The sequence below is a fragment of the Myotis brandtii genome, unplaced genomic scaffold (assembly GCF_000412655.1).
Source record: "Myotis brandtii unplaced genomic scaffold, ASM41265v1 scaffold230, whole genome shotgun sequence".
Lineage (NCBI taxonomy): Eukaryota > Metazoa > Chordata > Mammalia > Chiroptera > Vespertilionidae > Myotis > Myotis brandtii.
This window is the reverse complement of record NW_005358650.1, coordinates 6,106,307-6,129,783: the sequence shown is the minus strand read 5'-3', so window position 1 is coordinate 6,129,783 and position 23,477 is coordinate 6,106,307. Positions and strand designations below refer to the sequence as shown.

The 23,477-nt window shown below is 41.1% G+C and overlaps 1 long non-coding RNA gene across 2 annotated transcripts in view; it reads left to right on the top strand.

Moving 5' to 3' along the window:
• LOC106726139 overlaps nt 1–19,093 on the top strand; it is a 26,299-nt gene extending 7,206 nt beyond the window's left edge. Inside the window, exons 1-3 of one of the 2 annotated variants that reach the window (XR_001362164.1) lie at nt 2,912–2,948; nt 3,389–3,563; nt 19,020–19,093. This is a non-coding gene — a long non-coding RNA (uncharacterized LOC106726139). Of the gene's footprint in view, nt 1–2,911; nt 2,949–3,388; nt 3,564–19,019 lie in introns of those variants that run through there. The other variant, XR_001362163.1, reaches the window with a different exon arrangement.
• The last annotated feature ends 4,384 nt before the right edge of the window (nt 19,094–23,477 follow it).

Here is a 23,477-nt window from a genome sequence, read left to right as displayed (position 1 = left end):
TTTTCAAGAAGTCTGGCTACAAAGGAAAAGAGATATACAACAGTAGATAAAGGGTGATGGAGGGTCAGCAGATATATTTTTAAAGGCATATTTATACCTTGAATGGAGTAAACAGAATACAAACTGGATGGCTAATGGCCCTGGGTCTCTGTCAAGTCAGAGACAAACTTCAATGCAGGTGGTTGGTTGGGTAGATGAATTAGACTTTGGCAGCAGGGGCACAGTCTTTTGCAGAAGAGAGGAAACACTATTGGAAATACGTTTTTTGTTTGGGACTGTGAAGGTGGGGGTGTTATTTCTTGTTTTTCCAAAAAAATAAGAAGGCAAAGCCATATGCTGAGAGCAGGAGAGGATGGGGCAGAGGAAGGAATCTGCAGAATACTGAAAGTTTGGAATAGCTGCTGAGACAAAAGGGAGAAGTAGCTGACTAGCTTCATGGAGAATGACTCCAGGCAGCACTGAGAGTCTGGTTAAGGATGTAGGGTTTGTCCAAGCTGCTGGATGCTCTTTTCCAGCACAGCCCAGTACTTTGTGACGGCCGGCTGCAGTTTATCCCAAGCCTCATGTACATGACTGGCCATATTCAAATGAAATTAGATACATGTCATGTGATCTCACTTGACTTTTATTGCAAATTGGTGCTGGCTCAGTGGCAGCTAAAGTTGTCAAAACTGGACCCATAGGATGAAACAGAAGAGAAATTGAACAGTAGTATATGGCAGGCTAAAAAGCAAAAGGATGTGTGTGTATGAAAATATTCTTTACCTTTTGGGCTGCTTTGGGCTACATCAAAAGGCATTAGGAGCAAAAATTATCCTTTGAGTAAGGTTATCAAGTCAGACAACACTATTATTAATAACAACTGGAAAAAAAAACATGCAGGAAAAACCACCATCCAAAGATTAATTTGTACAGGATGGTGATTAACCAACTCCAGCAACAGATCAGATATCCTGCTCTTTAAGAAACTTAATAAAACTGTAGGACTTATTGATTTTGCTCTTCCTCTAGGCAGAAATATGCCAAGAATATACACAGAGAAAATAAATAATCTCAAGCTTTCATAAGAAAGCTAAAGCAAATGTGGAGTTATAGGCCCTCAAAGCAAAACCAGGAATGGGGCTGGTTCAGCACGCAGCTAATAATTTAAAGATTCATTACCAGGTGCTTGTGTTAACAAGGATAAAACACCTATCACATGACCTGGAGATTTTTCCCCTCTAAAATGTACTCAGGAGAACAGAGACAAAAGAGCAAGTTATTACCTGATGTACTGATAAACCATCTCTGAAGCAGAGATCCATCAGGTACCCCAGAAGAGGCAATTCTAGAGGATTCCAGGGGAATAATTTGATACTTTGTTAATCACTGAGCCTCCAGCAGCACAGCTGTTACTAGGAGATGTGAGGGGTTGGGGCAGAAAGTTCCAGAGGGAGCTGTGAAGCACCAGAGCTTATCTTACTGCCCTGGATGTGAGGTCAACAGGCGTCCACTGCAAACAGCCTCTGGGACAGCACTAGCTGAGCTGGTCACCACACTGTAAATTAAAAGTTGTTTCCCAGTTGTTTAACAGGGACAGCGATGTGGCTGGAAGAATGCCTCTCTGTTCATTTCATCAAGAGCACATGTAAACTGCAATCTACAGTAGAAATTAAGGAGAAAAAATACAAGAATGTTGAGAGGAGTCAGACCACTTGAGAGGCTGATGGTAGAAGAAATGTGACTCAGAGAGAAAAGAAAGGGAATAAATTATTTTGTCTATCCCTACTTAGCCCTCTCTCCTCTTCTTCTTCTTCTTCGCTATGGGAAAATTCCCTGATCCCCCATGTGCCACAGACCAGAAGGGAGCCATACTGGAATAGCATTCCCAGAACTTCTTGCCAACTTTCACCTGCTCCTCTTAATAAAAAATACTAGAAGGGACCATCTTTAACCTGAGTATCCTATATAATAAAGAGGTAATATGCAAATTGACTATCACACCCTTGCACAAGATGGCCGCCCTCATGCAGTCACAAGACGGCCACGCCCATGTCATCACAAGATGGCCACGCCCATGTTGTCACAAGATGGCCACCCCCATGTGGTCACGAGATGGCTGCGCCCATGTCATCACAAGATGGCCACCACAAGATGGCCGGCAGGGGAGGGCAGTTGGGGGCGATCGGGCTGGCAGGGGAGCAGTTAGGCGTCAATCAGTCTGGCAGGGGAGTGGTTAGGGGGTGATCAGGCTGGCAGGCAGAAGCAGTTAGGGGCAATCAGGCAGGCAGGCAGGTGAGTGGTTGGGAGCCAGCAGTCCTGGATTGTGAGAGGGATGTCCGACTGCCGGTTTAGGCCCGATCCCACAGGGGTCCCAGATTGGAGAGGGTGCAGGCTGGGCTGAGGGACACGCCCCTCCCCCTCCCCAGTGCACAAATTTCATGCACCAGGCCTCTAGTATATGTTATGAAAAACTCCTATAACAAATGTCATATTTAATTAGTGACATATTAAAAACTTTCTTCCTACCTAAGATTAGGAACAAAACAAGAATGTTAGTGCCCAGCCAGTGTGGCCCAGTTGGTTGAGCATCTTCCCATGCACCAAGAGGTCACCAGTTCAATTCCCCTTCAGGGCACATGCCCAAGTTGCTATCTTGGTCCCCAGTAGGAGGCATGCAGGAGGCAGCCAATCAATGTTTCTCATCCATGTTTCTATCTCTCCCTCTTGTTTCCTCTCTCTCTAAAATAAAAAAATCAATAAAAGCATGTTTTAAAAAAAAGGATGTGAATTATCACTGTCATTTACTGGAGGTGCTAAGCAGTGCAATAGAAAATAAAAATAAAATATATGTCTTGAAAGTGTCTTAGTCCATTAGAGAAAGCCAATGACTGGGTGGCTTATAAACAACAGAAATTTATTTCTCATAGTTCTGGAGACTGAGAAGTCCAAGATCAAGGTGCTGGCAGGTTGGTATCTAGTGAGAACCCTCTTCCTGCTTCATATACAGTCATCTTATTATTGTGTCCTCACATGGCAGAAAGGGCAAGAAATCTGCTTCATGAAAGCACTAATTTCATTAGTAAGGGCTCTACTCTCATGACCTAATCATTTGGAACCCAGCCTAATGCCTGACATATCAGTGCTTAATAAATATATGAATGAACAAGTGAATGAATAAATAAAGTCTGCCTTAACTATCTAACCAAGTACTGTAACAATCTTATGAATAGATATGCATGAAAAGTAAACCCTATATAGATGTAAATGATTGTAGTTCAATGCATAGGAAAAGCCACAGAATCGTTTTTCCAGTTTGTTTGTCTTATTCACTCATAAAGGAATATAGAACACACCACTTGATTTTTGAAGAGCCATAATAACTAAAAGGTTTAAAAAATATTTTCAGAACCTTTGCTGAAACTCATGAACTCTGTGAAGACAGACAACTGACTGAACAAAATATAAATCCAGTCAGAAGTGACAATAAAACACTTGTCATGGAGACAGAAGCAATGTTTAAGAGAAGCAGCCTTCAGGATTGAAAAGCAGTCTCACTGTCTCCTCCAAAACTCAGCGGGTGGGTAAGTAATGCGAAAGGAAACCGCATGTCCTACTACTATAAATGAGGCAATTAGACTATCTGTTGAACACACAGTTATGAATAGTGGTGCTGGCAAGCCTCTTAAAAAAATGTATCTGTTGCTTTTGTGCAGAAATGTATAATCAAACTGTCCCCTCTTTGTACAGATCATGGCTTTCGGTTTATGCTATTAAAGCTAATTTTCACTCTATTTTAATAAAATAGAAGAGCTCTAGTCAATCTACAGCGTGTCAATATGGCCATCAATGCCTACAAAAACAACATCATGTTTTTCCTCAGGAACATTTAACATCCATCTCAGACACCAGCACAGAGGAAACTGTATACAGAAGGAGCATGATTGACTCCAAGGATTGGATCTGGGCTGTAGAGCTCCAAGTTAGCAGTTCAAATCCAGCCTGGAGTAAAACGGATAAAAATACTTCCAGGTGTTATGTACTTAAATCAAGTTTAAGCCTTGATGCATCTCCCCGAGGCCAGGGATAACAATACCTATATTTTAGCATCTTGTTGGCAGCCCTGAAGCAAGAACGAGGTCTACAGAGCCAGGAGACTCAACCAGCTCTTTATCCCACATCCACCAGCATTTCTTAGACCTCACTCAGTGTCCTAAGATGCCAAGAAGATTTTTCACTTACGATCTCTTCCAAACACTTAATCATTACCTCCCACCACCGGGTACTGGAAAACAAAAATGGAAATTTAAAAAGAAAAGCTATTTAATGTTTTACTTTTCAAATAGTGAGATGATTTTAAAAAAAAAGGAGAGGAAAAAAAAGAAATTTAAATTCAGAATGATAAACTTTCATGTACTTGGCCATGAATACATAATTTCTCTGATAAACTTTAAGATTTTGCCCAGGGTAAAAATTCACCCTATTATGAATGTAACCGAGTTCCTATAAATATGATACATGACCTACTAACTTGCATACTGAATTAGATGCTGAGACATTGCTGAATCACAAACACCTGCTCCTGAATTTCTGTAAATACATTAGGTATGAAATCACAGTGAACATCAGTAATGTAAATCATACCAAACTCAAACCGGAAAACACCTTATGGGTGAACAGATACATCACCAAGCAAATTAAAATCTTGATATACTACCGCTGTTAAAATTTGCTAAACACAATTACACAGACCCTTACATTTTCAGTATCACCTCATATAATTCCTGATGTTTTATTCAGTTCCATTTTCTGAGATGACCTTATGACTTGAACAAAGGGGTATAAAGGAATGGTGGGCCAGGTATGTGGTTTGATCAAAGAGAATGCCCTTGGGCTGCCAATCAGCAGATACTCAGAACCTTGTCCTGACTCTGCTAGTTTATCTCATCTGCATAACAATGGTGAGAAAGCAGGGTAAATGAGGCATTATGAATGGTTCCTTAGGGCTCTGCATTCTAGAAAATGTGAAATAGGCTTTTAAAATAATTTAGTTATTGTAAATTAGCTTTATATGGCCTTAAGAAATATTAAAATGCTATATTTCTATGCATTAAAATTTTATTTTAAAATAGTGGTTAGTATGTATTAATTGCCAGGTGATTTCTAGGAATATTTATGCTTCCCTTTATAAATCTACCTTTATTCCAGATTTAAGATTGTAAATTACAGTATATTGGAGTCCAAGAATGTCACTTAGTCACACTCTAGACCAGGGGTGGGCAAACTTTTTGACTCGAGGGCCACAATGGGTTCTTAAACTGGACCGGAGGGCCGGAACAAAAGCATGGATGGAGTGTTTGTGTGAACTAATATAAATTCAAAGTAAACATCATTACATAAAAGGGTACGGTCTTTTTTTTTTTTTTTTAGTTTTATTCATTTCAAATGGGCCGGATCCGGCCCGCGGGCCGTAATTTGCCCACGGCTGCTCTAGACACATTAATATGCCACTCCAAATATTTCTACCAAGAGAAATAGACAAGCATAGAGTATTGGGATCCTTTTTACAAAGTTGAATTTTCCTAAATGTAATTTTTCAATCTGAGTTGCACCAAGACTATGTATTTATTTTCTACATGGAAAAAGTACAGAAAAGGTGCTCAAAAAGTCCTAAGGCATAAAAAAACAATAAAAATTAGATCCACTTGATTCTCTTGACACATTTCTGGGAGTAGTAACTTTTCTGGAACTTCTGAATTAAAACTCATTTCACTCAGGCAAGGATAAGGGAAGCTGGTGGACATTTCAATTCATATTTAAGAAACAATACTTTATTTGTCATTTTTTTTTACACAATCCAAAAGACTTTTAGTGTGGGGCTTACACAAGTGTTCTTACAGTCTGATGGAGCCAATGTGATAGTTCATTTTACACATCAACTTAATTCATCAAACATTTTTGTGGATGTTTCTGTGAGGGTTTTTTTGTTTGTTTGTTTGTTTGTTTATGAGATTACTATTTAATCAGTGGACTTTGAGTAAAGCAGATTGCCCCCCATAATGTGGATTGCCCTCATCCAATGAATTGAAAGTCTGAATGGAACAAAACATTGACTTCCATTGAAGAGAATGAATTCTGCCAGCAGACAGCCTTCAGACTTGAACTGCAGTTTTGGCTCCTTCCTGGTTCTCCAGACTTTGGCACACCCTCTGCAGATTTTACTATTGCCAGTCTCCATAATCACATGAGCCAATTTTTTTAAATATATTTTTTATTTATTTCAGAGAGGAAAGGAGAGGGAGAGAGAGATAGAAACATTAATGATGAGAGAAAGAATCATTGATTGGCTACTTCCAGTATGCCCCACACTGAAAATCAAGCTGGCGACCTGGGCATTTGCCCTTGACCAGAATCAAACCCAGGATCCTTCAGTCGGCAGGCTGACACTCTATCCACTGAGCCAAACCAGCTAGGGCACATGAGCCAATTCTTTAAAATCTCTGTTGTAGGTGGCAGGAATGGCACCAGGTGTCTGACCCGTGGGGTCAGATCAAACCTGGGTCTACCAACCTTGGTACTTGAGTTCCGGCTAAGAAAAGAATTCAGAGCCAAGACTCAAACTCGCTAGAGAAAATTTATTTGGGCAAGCAAAGAGAAATTTCAAGTGGGAGGCTCAAAGAGCTGTCCTGGGGAGTGGGCTAGGGCTCCTTTTGAACCCTTGGAGGGCAGTTAACTGCTTTCTTCTTCAAACTGACCTATCAGGGCCTGTCCTGTCATCTTCTGTCCTTGCATGGAAGTTATATGGGGCTTTCCTCCTTGTTCTCCTCTAAGGGTGGGGATCTATCACATGACTAACCACATGCCAGGGGAGAAAAGATCAGAAGAATCTGACCTGCATGACTAAAGGCATTCTAGGGTGGAGAGGGGGTCTTAGGGATAAGGTCTCAAGTATCTCAAATATCTGCTCTACCAGTTCTTTCTCATTGCTAGGTGCCTGGAATGTTCCACCCTGGTGACCTGGTGAATTCTGTAACTGGCCCATTGTCCTAGCTCTATCTATCATCTATCTATCTATCTATCTATCTATCTATCTCTCTCTCTCTCTCTCTCTCTCTCTCTCTCTCTCTCTCTCTCTCTCCACACACACACACACACACACACACACACACACACACACACACACTATTGGTTCCAGGTTCAAACTCCAACTTGGCCATATACTTTTTTTCTGATGTTGACTGAGTTACTTAAATTTGCTGAGCCTACTTCCCCTCCTTTATAAACTGAGGAAAGCAATGTGCCTGCATCCTAGGAGTGCTGCAAAGATTAAATGTGATAATGCACTCAGAGTATTTAATAGAGTTCACAATGGGGGATGGCAATCTTTCTCTGTAGAGACAAATAGTATATATTTTAGGTGATGTAGACCAAGTTGCAATGTCCTCAACTCTTGAACAGCTGTTCTCATGAAAAGGCTTATGATCTTTTCATTTTTTTTTCTTTTTTTTTTCTTTTTTTTTCTTTTTTCTTTTTTTTTTCAACTCAGTCTTAAAATTTCTTCAAAGAAAGATCTTTTCAACATTTAAAAATCATTCCTAATTCCTGAGTCATACAAAAATAGACAACAGGTTAGATTTGGCCCACAGGCCATAGTTTACTAGCCATTGTTTCTAACATATACTAGGAGACTGGTGCATGAAATTCGTGCACTCAGGAGGAGGGGGTCCCTCAGCCCTGCCAGTGCCCTCTCACAGTCTGGGAGCCTTGTGATCACTCATCCCAAAGAGGTAGGCCCTGCCAACCGGGCCGGGGCTCCATGATGGATCTCCCCCACAGAGGGAGGCCCCACCCACCCACCACAGTGCTGCTGTGGGAGAGCCTGGGCCTCCCTCTTTGGGGCGATCGTGGAGCCCCCGGATTGATCAATCCCCCTGCCAGCTGGTGGCCTGGGCCTCCCTCTGCTGGGCGATCATGGGGCGATAGCCAGGCCCCTGACCAATTGCATCGCACCCGCCTTGGCTGGCCTGGTGCCAGTGGGTGTCATAGCATGGTCGTCCAGAAGGTTGTCCGGATGGTTGCTCTGCTGTTCAGTCGTTAGGTTGATTTGCATATTATGTTTTTATTATTATAGATCAAACATATAATAAAGATTAACTTTCTTCTATCTTAAAACTTCAAAATTATGAAATAAATAATATATGTCTCCTGGTCCCAGAATGTCATTTCTACTGTGTTTCCCTCTCAAAGACATCTTTTCTCTATTTCTTAAAGGGGATCTTGTAACCCTACATTCTCTTTTGTTATGTCCTTCTCAAAATCTGCTATGAGGAAAGAAGCTGACATCTTTTATGATTTGTCCATTATTTTTCCCTTGGGGAGTTCTGTCATATTTTGTCTGGATTCTGTACAGAAGTAACAGCAGAGGCATGTGGCCTGCCTCTGGTCACTCTGAAAGGAGACACTTGTCCCTCCTTTATGTAGAAAAAATTCTTTACCTGACAAAAGACAGTTACCATGTGCCATGCTACTTGGGACCCCAGGTTATATGGGACCCCAGGTACATGAAGCACTTGAAGTTAAGGAAAATTTTGATGAAAAAAGCTCACTCCACTCTCCCAGAGAGTTTGCAGAGTTTCACTAAGTCTCCCTAATATAGCTTCAAAGCCAATGTTTAATTACTCATAAGTTTTTACAATGTCTAGTAGCAGGATATTTGGACACAGATTGATACCTAAATGAAGTTTCCATTCCCCTCATCCCAATGTGTTCTGCTCACTAATAATTTGATTTCTCCTGACTACATAGCTTTTTGCCAACTGTTTATTATGAAAATTTTCAAATATACAAAAAAGTTAAGAGAATGGTATAATGAATATTAATGCATCCTCCACCTAAGTCATTAACTCTTAACATTTGGCCCTATTTGCTTTACCTATAAGGCATACTTTCTCAATGAAGGGCAGTCTGAAGCTTCCTAACATACACCATCATCAAACTATGCTGGCTGTGTGTCCAAAGGAGAGGGCTGTGGCCCTAACAGGTTTGACTCAGTGGATAGAGTGTCGGCCCAAGGACTGAAGGGTCCCTGCTTCGATTCCACTCAAGGGCATGTACCTTGGTCACAGGCTCGATCCCCAGTAGGGGGCGTTCAGGAACAGCTAATCAATGTTTCTCTCTCATCGATATTTCTCTCTATCCCTTCTCCTTCCTCTCTGTAAAATCATATATATTTTTTTTTTTTTTAAGGAGAGGGCTGCCAATCAGAACACGTTGTATGAAAAATCTTCGTGAAAGGAAGGGCAGTTCTGCAAAGACCGAGTCAGCTGTCTTCAGCTCCACAATGAGTGTAGAGGACTATATATGATCACTAATGTTCCCAGGAGCTAAAGAAATTACATAGTTGCCAGAACAATTTGTAGATTTTTTATTTTGATGAACATAGTAGGATAAAAAGAAATTCTACACCATCCCTGGAGTCAGAGGGCAATCTGCTTATTAGTAAGAAGAACTATTTGTCAGTTAATGGAGAAATATTTGAACTGAACTCAGAGCAGAGAGGAAGTGAATTTTTCTTAGCATAAGTCAACACAATTAGGTTGCAAAGGTTACATTTATGTCAACAGAAGAGATAGGAATTGCTCAGTAGATCAGTTAGAAGTCTTTGGAAGAAATTCAGTTGTGGAGACAAGAACTAAACAAGTGCTTTTTTTTCTTGATACAATGGGGGTAAAAATCAGCTGCAATCCAGGGTGAAAGTCCAGAACAATTTCACACACAAACACATCACCACCACCACCACCACCATCATGATTCTTGACACCAGGGCTCCTCTTCCTTCCTCCCCAGGAGGTTAGCTTGCATTGACACCAGGACAGATGTACCCACTGCTGTGCAGCAGAATTTAAAAGCAGAAAAATAGTCCAGTAACATTTAATGTCTAGGGGATATTTTGTCATATTTTTTCAAGTGTTGTCATATGTACCTTGCAAGGGAAAATTTAAAAAAAGAGATACTAGAAATTAATACTGGAACATTTCTATAGAAAAAAAAAGAATGTTTATTCTAAGGATCAGAGGGATAGACCAGGACTCTGGAGGAGGTAAGTCTTCCTATGGGGAGAAAGATCTAGAAAGTAAGAGAATTCGGGGGATCAGAAAAAGCTGGAGCCCTGCATGAAACACCCTTCAGAGGCCCCTTGTGTACAACCTCTGGCCTACTGTGGTACAAGGAAATAAAGTGGACAGTGTTAGGATGTACTACCTCTGGCCTCTCCTGTTTGGACATGTTTTCTGAAATACAAGTGTTTTTTTTTCCATAACTTGAAGCACACGGCCTGCACCTGCATAAGCAAGATAAGATACACTCCCCAACTGACTAGGGCACTCCCCTCTGCCTGACCAAGTTGTACACCCACCAGATATCCTGCTATCTTCCAAGGGTGTCCTGTTGTTCAGGCAGCTACCCCAGTTGGCTGATGCAACCCTGACCCAGTCCCTATATAAGAGAATATAAACACTCCCTTGATGCTGCCTCTGATATACTGGTCTCAGCCCACTGTGAGACAATGTAATAAAATTTCTTAAACTCTCAAAAGTGTCTCTTGGCTTAGCTCCTATCAGCACAGATCTAACAGTCAGTTGAAGGACAGAGGTGATTCCCTCCTTCCTAGTCATTTGTCTAAATGCTGAATAGTAACCTTTGAACCTCTCATATCAGTCCAGGAGATGAAGGGTGAGATGATACCCAAGTATCTACCTCATCTTCCCTCATAGGGCTGATCTGAAAATACTAGTGTAACTGGTAAGTGAATTCTCAGGCTTTCCTTGGCCCCAGGGTAGCTAAAGACACTCCCTGTCCACTAAGGACTTTAATTTTACTACATGGACTTCAACATACCTCTGAATATATATATATATATATATGGCTATCATCAACTTTCTTTCTTGCTAATTCTCTTATAGCAGTTATGCAAAGACTTCTGACATTTCACAGCAGCCTCCCAGGATTCAGGGAGGTTTAACCCCAGCCTAGATTTGGCAGATCCCTTGATTCACACTACTTAATTCCCTCATTTACTCAATCAGTCAACCAGTGTATATTCAGCACCTACTATGTGCTAGGCACTTTATCTGATGCTACAGTTATAATGAAAAACAAGCTGCTGCCCCAAGAAGTTTGCAATCTCTTAAACGGTTGGACAGAAAACAGAAGATAATCTGTCAATTCAGTTACTCCTGAGAAGCATCAACCCACACAATTCAATTCAATAAGTCAGGAGGATATGGTAATTACACAGAAGTGTGTGTGTGGAGGGGGGTTTCCCTAAGGGAATTATTATGTAGTCTGTGCTAACTTGGTATCAGGAAGTGTGGGCTACCTATCATAGGTGTATGGTGGTCTCCATAGTGGGTGTGTCTTTAGGCTTATTCCAAAATCACTTTGTGTTTTCCCCTGTTCTTATTTCTTCTTTTCTCCAACTTTAACCCAAGGGCATTTCATGTAGCATTTTAGCCTGTTTGAAATCACTCCTAGAAAATAGCAGAGTATAAATAAATAAATCCAGACACTGCTAAACTTGCACAAATATTTAATTCCAGAAGACCTTGCACAACTTGAATTTTTCATAAGTCAAAAAAAGGACTTCCTTTCTTTAATATTTTAATTTTCTATTTTTAATCAGCCTTCTTATGCCAAGGAATGGTCCCTGTACTCTGACTGCACTTATTCCTTTCTCTGTCATGATTAAAATGAGAAAATAAGGAGGTGTGGGGAAAACAATAATCTAGATAACACTGTGGTAACTAGAGTTAATTCAGGAGAATCTACACTGAAACTGAAGCAACAGAAGACTTAAAGCAAAAGCCAAAAAAGCTGCTGCCAACTTCATGCATTCACTTTGAGATATTCCTCAGTATCTTGTGTTTCCAATCATAAACCAATATTTTCTTCATCTCTAAAATGGCATATGTCCTTTATAGTAACCCAGGGAGGTTGTGTCAGGAACTCTCAGACCCTTGCCATATATGACCTCATTTTACATTCCCATGACCTGGGTTCACACGAGGATTACCCTAAATGCCTTTGGTAGACTACATGCAATGAACTCCAGGGACAAGAACTGTGCCTATACATTTTTAGCCTTCCAAACCTAGGATAGCACCTGGCACGCAATCTATGCTTAATAAATGCTCAGGACTAAGAGACTCTATAGGCTCCAGATGACAGCTCATTCTATCAGAAGTCTCCTAAGTTTATTGAGAGACTTTGTTTTTCTTGGTATCTTTGCAGCTGTTGTTTTGACCTTCAATAACTACAACCAAGTCAGGAAAATATGAGGGCATAAGAAATTTTTGTGTAATGTTTTATGGTGCGTAGATGGGTTTAATTCCTAGGAAATGCTTTGCTGACCAAGTAATAGTTGTCCGAGATTATATTTTCTTAGACTTTCATTAAAAGATTCTAACTTCTCTGAGCAACTTCAATAAATATTGCAGAGATGATGAAGTTATAGTAAATTGATTCCAGACCTCACCTTTTCTGTAGAAGTTATTAATACCAGGATAAGCTCAAATGCGTAAGAAGGGGAAATGGGTAGGGATGAAAAGAAAGGTTTCCCACTTCAATAAGATTTTGTATTATCCATGGATAATGCTTATCCTTTACTTGATCAAAGCATCATTTCCTCTGTATATTCTCAAAGGTGTAACTTTTTCTTAAGAAATGTTATTTGATTCGGTGTGACTACCACCTGTAGAGATTTAAGGTTATGTATAGATTACTCAGGACTCAGAGGCTTCAAAAACATTTTAGAAGCTAAAAAGTTGATAATATAATTTTTAAATGCTGATTAGAATTTGAACAACTTAATGATCCCAAATAAAACTGCATTAATATTGAAAAGTTCTGATGGAGCTAAGAGAATGCAGCAAAGACTTAACTAAGCACAAGGTTGACTAAAGAGCAAACTGAATCCTTTCACAGCTGAGATGGCTCATCATCCAGCAAAAGGGAAGTCCAGGACCCTGACCTGATTCCATAGGGCTGGAGAGAGAGAGAGAGAGAGAGAGAGAGAGAGAGAGAGAGAATGCTATTATGGAAAAGACCAGAATAAAGACCCAGGCCTGGTGGGCCCTAATATTAGGCTTTAAATACTCAGTGTAAGCCAGCCTTCCTGTGGCCTCAGAGTTTGATGCATAGGGTTTACTAAAATTGGACTAGCCTATATTCTGGACCTCACTGAGATTTGCAGTGTCACTATAATCAAATCAAGGGGACTAAGAATTCTTTGCTCAGTCTAAGTGTCACTTTCAAGTCAGTCAAACTTCTGGGCCACCCAGCTAGTGTGGCTCAGCAGTTGGTGGTCGACCCAGGAACCATCTCTGATTTGATTCCTGGTCAGGGCACCTGCCCAGGTTTCAGGTTCCATCCCCAGTGAGGGGTGTGCAGGAAGGAGCTGATCAAAGATTCTCTCTCATTATTGATGTTTCTCTCTCTCCTCCTTTCTCTCTAGAAATCAATTTAAAAAATATAAAGACACACAAAAAAGTTCTGGGCCATTCTATTCAGACCTAACTGAATATCCTAAAGGTTGGGGGAGAGAAGAGGGTAAAATCAGTGTTTCTGACCAAAAAAAAAAAAAAAAATGTTACCGCCCCTCCTCTCCCTACTCAAAAACACAGAGGTAGTTGATTTTATCTCCCTTCTAACTGACTGCTTAAACTACCAACCAAAATGTGGAGTTGATCAAGGTTTGACCCATATAGGACCTTCCTAGGATGGGAAGCAATGAACAGTCTGCTATCTTGCCCCCAAGGCACAGGTACAAACATAGTCACCAGGCAACATAGCTGGAAAAGAAAGTCTTCTGACCCTGAAATGGAAAATGAGGCAAGCCAGCTTTTTTCAAAAAGCCCTTCTTTTTGCACAAGCCCACTTTTTCCCTGTCTTATAAAATCAGGCAAACAGAGCCGGCCCCCAAGCCAGTTCATAGCACCTTACTTTCCTCTGTGCTGCTTCCCTTTTGCTTGAGCATAAGCTTATAAAATCTGTCTGGAAATTTCTCTAGGGTTTCCTCTCAATTTCTATCTTGGGGATCCCAAGAACCCCAATGCCCATAACATTGAGAAGCTAATATTCTAATGACAAAGCAAGATATTAAAAAATAATTATAAATATGGGAAGCAGGTCAAAAGTTGGACAGAATATTAAAGGCATAAATAACAAGGGAACCAACCCTTTCTGGGGTCCAGGAGAAAACATAATGTTTAAACTGAAAAGTGAGCAGAGGGTTATCAGTGAACAGTGGGGGAGAGTGTCTTAGGCTAAGGAAACAGTACACATGGGCACCCAAAAGCAAGAATAAGTGAGGTGGACTCAGGTGCTGAAAGAAGTCCATGGTAACTAGAATGTAAGAACAAAGCAGAGGTTAAGAGTTAGGCAGTACCCAATACTGAAGCTGGTAAGCCATAATAAATTATTCCAGATTTATTCTAAGTGCCTCAAATGCTGCCAATTTGGAAAGAAGGTTTATTGACTCCTATTATCATTTCCAGAGGAAAGATAATTACTACTGATGTTACTCTGCATTTCAACCCATGTTTTAGATATAATTTGATTTAAAATTTTGCAATAGAGTCACATATTTGAGAAAAATAATAACAAAGGAATTTGGTCTTCTAGAAATCACATTCCAGTGCAAATGTTCCCACTGGTTGCTTTTCCTCTATAATGCCCATGATCTGTAATATTAGCCTTCATTAGGAAACTGTGGTAATGAGTAAAAACCCACATGCTAATAGAATCCGGTGTATTTCAGCTACTGTGATACTGAAATAGGACTGGAGTATCAAGGATCTTTATTGCTCAGCTTCCTCATGCTTCAGAGGCAAATCAGGAAGTGAAGAGAGAACAACTCCTCCCTCAGGGTCCTCATTAAGTCTGGTGCAAAGTGAGGTGTTTTAAGTCCTAACCCCCAGAGCTATGGTCAGAAAGCACTGGGGCAGTCACTTGGAAATCCCAGCTTTCACCAGTGGTATTTATTATGCTTTTGTTATTTGTTCTTCTAGTTCTCCTCCCACGGGAAAAGATTCCCAAAACACAAATAGCTCCCCATCCTGTTCACAGAGGGATCCCTTTCACTGGGGACAAAAAAGCTTTATTTCATAGACAAAGCTTAAAAGACAACTCCAGGAGGTTCCAGCTTAGACCTTCCAAAGGGCTTTTTTATAAGCATTCCCAGGTGCCTCTAAGTCCACCCTAATATAATCCTTCCCTTGAGCAGAAAAGGATTGAAGACAGGGAAGGAGAAATTCAAGGGTCTTGAGGATGCAGAGGAAGGGGAAGACAGAAATGTTTGTGTGAAGCTTGGCTGAGGAAGGAATCCTACCTTTCTAGGGGTAGCCCTTTTTGCAGACCACCAGTTTGGTTATTTCTAAGACTCTCCTCCAAAGAACAAGAAATACAAGAGAGGAGATTTTCACCATAATAGTTTTTTGACAAAATTTATACCAAAACTATTATGGTCATTGAAGGGAGAACAAAGGCATAAAATAATGTCTTGCTAGGAAATCAAAGCAAAAGGGGGAAAAAGACATCACTATAATTAGGTATTTGGCTTCACTCTATTTTAAATTGAGGTTTCCAATATGGTTTTGTTCTCTTCTTGAAAGGGCTAATTATACTGATGTTCAAAAAAAAACCACCTGATTGTTACAGTGGTTTTATTAAAATGTTCTTCCTCAGAAAGCTGGTATAGATTAAAAGAAAGACCAATTTCATTCAAAAAAATATTTGATTGTTTTATTTTCAGACTCTAAAAGTAGGAGCATTCGTATTTATAGATCCCTGTGTACATATAGAGATGTGCACAGAAGCAGCCAATGTCTGCCGTTGGCTTCACTTCCAAGGAAACTGGAAGAATTACTCATGCACAAATAAGAACAAATAGCTGTCTTCAAAATCATATAGGACAAACAGGAAAATACAGAGATTCCAAATGGCATCAATGTGCAAAGGCATGTATTTGTTCAGTTGTTTATTAGATTTATGAAACTATGCTTTTTTGTATGAGACAGACTCTGCAGGGAACCAGGGCAAAATAATGTTTAATTTAAATAGATTGCAAACAACATTGGCTGCCATATATTAGCATCAGCAACTCACCATAATAAAAAGAAGTTTTTTCTCACTGGGGTTTTGCAATCAGGGCAGGCAGAGAAAATTCTACAAATGAGGACCTTCCACGGGAAAGTTCTGCTTCTCTTTCCCTGAAGGCTGAATTTCCAAACTGTGCTAGAGTGCTTGGAGTCATGCTTATTGTGATGGTGGCTCCTGGGGAGAAGTACAATTTCCAAGACTGAGGTTGAGTTATTTAGGGACTTAGAGATCAGTGTCTTAGTTAGAATTGCACTAGGAATGAAAAGGGCAGCCTGAGCACACTGGGGCCTCAAATCCCCATAGCTCACTCCACTCTACTTAGCAGTCACAGGGGGACATGCATTATTCCCAGAGGATCTCAAAGGTACAACGCTCAGACTCAAATTATAGCTAAATACTGACAGGCTTGGGGAAAATTGCTGACAATATAAAATCACCTAAAATGTTACATAGCATACCTTTCCAGTCCATTTTGAAGCTTAGGTGATTTTTTAGAAAAGTGCCCTCCAGATAATCTCCATTTTGGGTTAAAAGAAAAAAGACAAGAAATCAGCAGCCATGTTGGCAAGAAAGACATGGCAGCCACTGAGGGGAGCAAAGGAAGGGGTTAACTTGGATTTCACCAGCAGTGAACTGTTTGATAATATAAACTGAAATGGCCCAGCTCTTCTAAATTATAGGACTGATTACTTTGAGGTATTCCGTTCTTTGGGGATTAAGTCAATTTTTAGAAATAACATTTATTGTTTTTGCCTTCCCAAGAATCATTCTTCTTTTCTCAGTTTTCCTTTAGGGAGCATCCTCTTTTGCATTCAACACCACTGTAGTATCTGTCAAGGACTAACCCATTCATCGCCAGATCCAAGACTGAGCACTTCGCCCATTCCTGGCCAGTCAGAGCATTTGGTCCCCTTGGCCACAAGAATTAGTTCAGACATGTGCACACACGCCCACACTGGACCAAGAAGAGCATGAGAGTGAGTCATTGAATTGTTGCTCTAATTAGGTGAGAAGAGCTTTTTCTGGAAAAAGGGTCAGAGGTGACCAAGGCTAGATAATTCTTATTCTGTTTAAGCCAATTTGAATTATTTACCCTCACTTGTAACCCAAGGAATGATGATTAATACAGGAAGGAAGCTAAGATGTCTGAAGTATCTGATTTGGGAGGAGGGTGGGGAACAGAGCACTGTGTTGAGACTAAGGGGTCCCAAGACCTTATTATCACTCTACTACTAACTGCATGATTATAGATGAGTCACAGCCTCCCATCCATGAAATTATGGAAAGAACTAAAAAGCAGAAATTCTAAACATTTTTTAAAAACTCTTTCTCAAATCAAATCTTACCCCAGTATCATTATCTGAAATAAATCATAACAGGAACAATAAGAGTGCTCGCTGAGCATGGATTCTGTAGGAGTCTTGGTTCTAAATGCTTCATGTTCTAAATGCTTCATTATAATCTTCATAAAATCCTATGAGGTGAGTCTGGTTATAAATTCTATTTTACAGAGAAAAAAAAAGCACAGAGAGCTTAAGAATCTTCCCAAGGTCACATAGCTATACATGGTGGGTCTGGTATAGGATCCAATTCCTTGGTCCGTGCTCTCACCACTCCACTCTTACCCACAGCTCCTTTAGTTGAGGTGAGGTGGGCAGGCTTCACTAGGAAAGCATTAGGCTCAGAGGAGTTTGATAACCACAACATTCTATGACAGCTAATATTTATTCCAGCTTCAAATGTTTACACACATATGTGTTCAAGCCTATTATACCAAACATGCAATAAACCAGTTCTAAGACAATCTGCAACAATACTCTGAGGACATTGCCACAGGGCCCCCCAAGACATATTTCCAGCAGTTCATCCTTTAACCCCATAACAATCAACAGGAAGTCTCAAAACTAATTGTTTTTCAAAACAGAGAAAGTTTGAACTGGGAGTATTGCACCTCCCTCTCTCTCACATGGTTTCATCTGCAGGTACTGCATTTGAGGCAATAGTCAACTCTAGGAGATGGGAAACCACCATTTGGCCACCATTCCTATAGACCATGAACTATGGGAGACCCAGGAGCTCAGAAGTGTGCTTGGTGCATTTAGGGATATAGTGTAGAGAAATCTAGTCAACAGTTGGAATTACAGACCAGAGGTGAGGAAACAGGAGGAAGCTGATGCTTATTGGGCAACAGATTATTGTTGATGTCGTAGGTATGGTGAAATTGCTCACCAAGCAACAAGAGAAAAGAGTCAATGATTTAGAACATCAATATTTCAGGGATGATAAGAGGAAAAGGAACCAGGGCAGAAATCTAAAAAGGCTTGGTTGCAGAGGTAAGAGAAATATGTTTTGTTTCAAGGTACATAGTTGAGTTCCCCTCTTTTCAATGTTTTACCTTCTTTCCTGAGCCCTCACTTACATACGCACCAATGGCCCAATAGTCACTTACTGTGTGTGATATATGACTTTATATATGTTTATATTATTATAAAACATATACTTTTATGACTATGTGGGCTTTTAGTTTAGATAGATATTGTATGGAAATCTCACTTTATTTTCCACTTTTGCCACTTAATTCTTTTCTTGTAAGAATCAAATGGGGTTTTACATCAAATTTGTGGCTTCCTACTTTGATATGGCATTCTGTAGTTACATCTATCATGTTTAAATTTTTCATTCCCAGGATCCTTCCACAAGCAGACATGCTTATCCCTGCTTCATATTACAGTACCATTTATTATCTTCTTGAAGATAATTATTGCATATATTTTAAATTCTTGATCTATTCATTCGGGTTCTGTATAGGATGCTCACTATTTACCTTTTTTCTTGGTTGTACTATTAATCACTTGATTGCTTCACCTGTGACTTTCCTCCCTTAGAGATATCAGCCATCTTGATTGGTGATGTGTTCACAGTCTGGATTTGATCACCCCGATTGCTTTCTGCTTATCAGGTAATCATGCACCTGAGGAAACTACTCCAAGCACTGCTCTTCTCTAAAAGCTATAACTGCCTAGAACTGAAGGTGTGGGAGGTAAAATAAGAAAATGCCTGAAAGTGGGCCAATCAGCCTACATAGGTGTTTCTCTGCTCCCAGCCCTACCCTCTCCCTGGCTGGTGTTATTCCATAATCCCCTTCACTCTGCAAACTGGGGTGGTGTTGAAATGTTTTCCTATCCTACTATGGTGAACAAAAAGTACCCACTAGCCATTCCAGTAAGTGTGATAGAGAGAAAAGTGCACAACTGGGGCTCTCCCTGACTATGGCACCTGGCCTGTCTTTACCTTTATTGGTCATTTCCTATACTTTGTGTCAAAATCATACTCCCTCTTTCAGTGTTTCTCACACACTTTGCTTTCATTATTTAGACCCCCAACATGTTCTTTTACTTCTGGGGAATCTCCAGGGTTGGGCTGTGAAACCATCAAGTATGTTATATTAAGTCACCATATTGTTCAGCCCAAGCTCAAGAACTGGGTTTGTCTCCAAAATAGGCTCTGAATCCCCCTAAAGATAGGTGCTGGATCATTCTATACCCAAACTCCCAACTCCTTGCTCAATATCAGGCAAATCACAGACAACCAAAACAAGTTTGTTGAATACTATGGGTTGAACTGTTTTATTCCCCACCAAAAATATGCTGTAGGCCTAACCTCTATGCTTTAGAGGGAGGACAATGTGAAGGCAAAAGAGTTCATCATCACCAAACCAGTATTATATAAAAGTAGTGGCCTGGTGCACGAAATTCATGCACATTGAAAGGGAATTAATTAGAGAAAATATTTTAATATTGCTATTTGCCCTTTTTCTATAATAGAAGTGTCAGAGATGAAAGAAAATTAGTAAAATGTATATGAAAATCTTCCTCCTGTCAGAGTCTGGGGCACGCCGCGGGACCCAGAGTCAAGTCCCTGCCCATCCGCATGCACCTCAAAATCACGCGAGACCCAAACCCAGCTGGCCCCACCCCCATTGGACGAGATCCAGTCCTGGCCAGCCCCACCCCCGTCAAGCCCCACCCGGTGGGGGGCTCAGCCTCAGGTCCCCTGGCACATCCTCAGGTCCCTGGCCCGGTGCCAGGGTAGGATGTGTGGCCTCAGGTCCCCTGGCCTAGCGCTGGGCAGGTGTTGCAGCCTCAGGTCCCCTGTCAAGCCCCACTGGGTGTGGGGCACGGCCTCAGGTCCCTTGGCCTGGCGGCGGGGTAGCGGGCACAGCCTTAGGTCCCCCATCAAGCCCTGCTGGGCAGGGGGTGGTGCAGCCTGAGGTCCCCTGTCAAGCCCCACCGAGCAGGGGGCACAGCCTCAGGTCCCCTGCCCCAACCCGGCACCACGCAGCCTCAGGTCCCTGCTGATCACTGGTTAAGGCTCATTACAGGAACCCCGCCTCCACTGTGGGCACAGCCATCTTGTGTTACAGGAACTCTGCCTCCGCTGTGGGCGCAGCCATCTTGTGACTGCATGATGGAGTGAGGGTCAATTTGCATATTACCTCTTTATTATATAGGATGGTAAATGGTCTTCTTTAAGAAGAAAAAAAAGATAAAAAATATGAACAATAAAATGGCAATAAATACATAGCAACAAATGAATCTTCAAAACCAAAGAAGCAGAACAGAAATAGACTCATAGATGGAGAGAACATTGAAGGTTGCCAGATGGGAGGGGCTTTGGGGGGATGGGTGAAAAAGGTGAAGGGATTAAGAAGTACAAAATGGATGTTACAGAATAGTCATGGAGGTCTAAAATTCAGCACAGGGAATACAGTCAATATCCTATATAATAAAAGCCTAATATGCTAAGTGTCCAGTCGTCCATTCAACCAATCAAAGCACAATATGCTAATAAATGCTAAGGCCGCTCAACTGCTCTCTATGATGTTCACTGACACCAGGAGGCAGTCAGATGGTTGACCAGTTTCTATGACATGCACTGACCACCAGGGGGCAGACACTCTGACCGGTAGGTTAGCTTGCTGCTGGAATCCGGCTGATCAGGACTGAGCAAGACGGGCTAGACACGCCCTGGAGCCCTCCTGTGGTCGGTTCCCGGCTGGCCAACCTCCCACGACTCTCCCTGGCCCTGATGGTGCACCAGTGGGGTCCCTCGGCCTCGGCCCTCTCCCAATCCGGGACCCCTTGGGAGATGTCGGAGAGCCTGTTTTGGCCTGACCCTGCAGGCCAGGCCAACGGACTCCACTGGTGCACGAATTCGTGCACTGGGCCTCTAGTATTATAATAACTATGTATGCTGTCAGATGGGACTAACTAGATTTATCAGGATAACCACTTAGTAAGCTATATAATGTCTAATCACTGGGCGTACACCTGAAACTAATATAATATATGGCAACTTTAATTGAAAATTGAAAATGATTTAAATGAGAAAATTTTTAAATAAAAAAAAGACTTCCAGCCTCCAGAACTATAAGATAATAAATTTCTGTTCTTTAAGCCACCCATTTTGCAGTACTTTGTAATGGCAACCTAGGAAACTAATACATAGAGTGAATAAATATATAAATGTGTTGAACAAGAGAGAACAAAGAGAGTAATACAACACGCTATGAGATGGAAGAGAATTTCATGAGGATATGATTCTCAGCCAGATGCTGCAGATGGTGTGGTGGTATGAGGCACAAAAATGTCCTTGGGATATGACCACTGGGAGTCTTGTGCTTTGTTTCTAAATGTTTTCAGTGAAATCAGTCTTAATGGAGTGGTGAAAGTAGAAACATGATTATAAGGGGATGAGAAGTTCAAAGAAAAGTAAGACAGTAGGAGGAGGATGTGAACTCTTAGATACTATAAAATTGTAGAAAAGGGGGATAAATTTATAGCATAGGAAGGAATTTTCTGCACAATGGAGATGAACTGAGTCTGTCTGCAGGATCAAAAGAATAAGTCAAAACTAGGAAAGGTTGACAATACAATAATATGTAATTAGATTGCCTTTCCCCAAATTATCTCTCTGCTTAGGCATAAACCACAGCACTAATGACAGATTCCACTTTCATCACTGCAAGGCAAGCAACTCCTCTCTGACACATCTACAGAATTATCCTATTTCTGTCAACCCTCAGACTCTCCTTGCAACTGTCTCTATCAATAGACAAGTTAATAGGGGAGACGGCAGCCTCTGTAGAATGCACTTCACCCTGGTCCTTCTGCTCCCTTTGCCCTCCACCTCCTCTTTCCCCAGAAGGTGAGTCTACCTGCATTCCATTCACTCAGCACTGGCTCATAATGTAATCCCTGCTAACATGGCAACAAGCTGCTGGCAATGACTAAAGGCATGGTGGTCTCTAATATAAACACACAGGCACATGGGAATCCAAACTCTTAGAATCCAACTTCTAAACTCAAAGAATATAATCTTAAATGATTTGGGCGGAAGGTAAGAGTTTGGGGCTGGTGATACTTTAAGATGGGACATTGTTTTAGTCAGCGTAGGCCACTACAACAAAATGCCATAAACTGGATGACTTAAACAACGGACAGTTATTTCTAACAGTTCTGGAGGCTGGGAAGTTAAAGATGAGGGTCTGGCAGATTTGGTTCTTGGAGAGGGTTCACTTCCTGTTTTGCAGATAGATGCCTTTTTCCTATATCCTCACAAAGAGAAGACAGAAAGCTCTCGTGTCTCTTCCTCTTCTTTTAAGGCAGCGGTTCTCAACCTGTGGGTAGCGACCCCTTTGGGGGTCGAACGACCCTTTCACAGGGATTGCCTAAGACCATCGGAAAACACATATATAATTATATATTGTTTTTGTGATTAATCACTATGCTTTAATTATGTTCAATTTGTAACAATGAAATTGGGGGTCACCACAACATGAGGAACTGTATTAAAGGGTCTCGGCATTAGGAAGGTTGAGAACCACTGTTTTAAGGGCACTAATCCCATCACAGGGGTTTTACCCTCATAAAATCATATAAACCTAATCACCTCGCAAAGGCCCCACCTCCTACTATCACAATGGGGATTAGGGCTTGAAATTTGGGAAGACAAAAACATTTAGTCCATAATAGGCACTTATATAACCTCCTTTAAAATTCCTCCACACCTCTTTTACCTGATCCACAATCACTCTCTGTCTTTACTAGGAATTCACTAACATTCAGACATAGTACTCTGACCTGTCTTTGAGGTTTCAAAGATAAGCATGAAAGGAGTCAATAGCCAACTACAGAGGACTTTCGAAGCCAGAAACTCCTAGGTCAAATTTCTAGCCTCACCACTTATTAACCAAATAACTGGGAGGAAGTCCTGTAGCATTGCTAAGCCTTAATGTCCCCATCTGTAAAACAGTATATAATTCCTATATCTAAGGGCTTTCA